Below are 1,860 nucleotides of genomic sequence, written 5' to 3'. Positions count from 1 at the left end.
TGGTGTTATATTGTTGTGTTTGTGTTTTTGTATCTGTGAATGCGTGTCCGCTCTCGCGCTCTCTCGCTGGACATATTTTGATATTCCTATCAGCAAAGTTGCAGGAAACGTATTTCTATACTGTAAACTTTTTTTTCTACAACATCCCTTTTTATGTACCCTAATTTCTTGTTGTAACTTTTTACATACCATGCTGACTTCTCGTAGTGACCACATAGGACCACACCCATACAGACGATAGGATGTCAAATGGACACATGGTGTAGCAAACTGTTGGAAACACACTTGGAGAGAAAATAATCTCCAGCATTGTGTTTGCCCTGGAGCCACAATATTTGGTTCATAGTTCTCTCATGAGGATGGCTCTAGAATTCCTCACTTCCACAGTTTTGGATTCGTGCCATTTTGGTAACAGAAACAAGCCGATTCATATACAGTCATGGTTCTTAACTGACAGAAGCATGATAGATCTATCCAATTGTAAAGATACATAATAACGTTGAAAATGAACAGAAAATCAATTAACTTATAACAAGTTACCCATCCTGAATTTGTCAACATTTCTTATCCCTGTGTGACATTACTGAAAGCCTGTATGCCAACTGACATCAGCCGATTCCAAAGTATTATTATATCCAAGTCTAAACCAACATGAAATTTCCTTTTGACAGAAAGGGTAAATACTTAGCATTAATTCTTAACCCAAGTATCAACTTGTACTCTCAAGCCCTTAATTATAATCTTGTAATTTTCGTTTAGGCTGTCTGCATGAAACTACATTTCATGAATTATTTAGCTGGTTATGCTCTTTTCCCAAAGGAAACTAGACTCTCTCTCTATAAGAACCTCAAAGGCAGAGAAAAAAAGAAYCACATATGCCTTCACCTCTGTATCTAGGGCCAGAGAAGAATGTAGAAGACTTTGTTGACGTCTTCACTTGTACTCACATGGGGCTTTCTTAGCTTCAGCTCAAACCTTTAGAGGAACCAAAGCCTTTCAAAAGAATGAAATACAACAAATRGCTTAGATGTGGTGGKGATTCCTTGACTTAAAACTTACTGTGCAGGACTTTCATATYGTGGAACATATAACAACTTCAGATARCAAGATGTCAACAGTAGGGGCATCAAACCCAGCCACAAGAGACTGCAGGCAGAGATYCATCCACCTGAATTCTCCGCTGCACCACRGAGCCACGTGAGGCGCTCAGTACAAAATGGAGGTAAGTGTGAGAAGTAAGTGTGATGTGAGGGGCYAGAGCWGCTCTTACCAGTCTCGTGAAGAGGGGAACTCCTAAATGCCAGAGGTGCTCGTTGAGCAGCCCGCTGTACACCACGTTCCCGAAGACAGCAATGCTTCCTGATTTACACAAGGTGTTTCCTACAGAGACACAAACAGAGAGGAGAGAAAACACAGAGTCATTCAAATGGACTACACTATACTCCAGCAATGTACTAGGCTTTATTAGCAAGATTGGAAAATTAAATCATAGGAAATCATTGCACAGCCACAKGAATTGAAATAAAAGAAAGAAATAAGAAATATAATAGAGCACCACATTGATTGTTATGAATATTGATTTCAGAGGTTTATGATGAACAGGGAAACGTAGCTGCTGTGAAATCGATAGCACAAGTACCTGTGTTCCAACTGCATATGATGGAACCTCCAGCTAGCCTAATGAGATGCTTACAGTGATAACATCAGTGTGTAACGATCAGAGGTGTGCTGAAGGAAAGATCTGTYAGAGAAAGTCTGTACAAAGCCACCCATGACTGTGCCTCATACAGTATGTCATACAGCTCTGGTTAGTCCTTGTTCCATCAACACAGAAAGTCAAACTCCTTGACCCTCGAACTC

The 1,860-nt window shown here is 40.2% G+C and overlaps 1 protein-coding gene across 1 annotated transcript in view; it reads right to left on the bottom strand.

The window, feature by feature from the left end:
- LOC112069503 (RNA binding protein fox-1 homolog 3-like) overlaps positions 1-1,354 on the bottom strand; it is a 188,597-nt gene extending 187,243 nt beyond the window's left edge. Inside the window, 1 exon segment of the mRNA XM_024136846.2 lies at positions 1,271-1,354. The gene's annotated coding sequence lies outside the window, so the exon portion shown is untranslated.
- Between the last annotated feature and the right edge of the window lie 506 nt (positions 1,355-1,860).

The sequence above is a fragment of the Salvelinus sp. IW2-2015 genome, unplaced genomic scaffold (genome assembly GCF_002910315.2).
Source record: "Salvelinus sp. IW2-2015 unplaced genomic scaffold, ASM291031v2 Un_scaffold1031, whole genome shotgun sequence".
NCBI classification, from domain to species: Eukaryota; Metazoa; Chordata; class Actinopteri; order Salmoniformes; family Salmonidae; genus Salvelinus; species Salvelinus sp. IW2-2015.
Note: the sequence above shows the minus strand (reverse complement) of the source record. Positions and strands in the feature narration are given on the sequence as shown.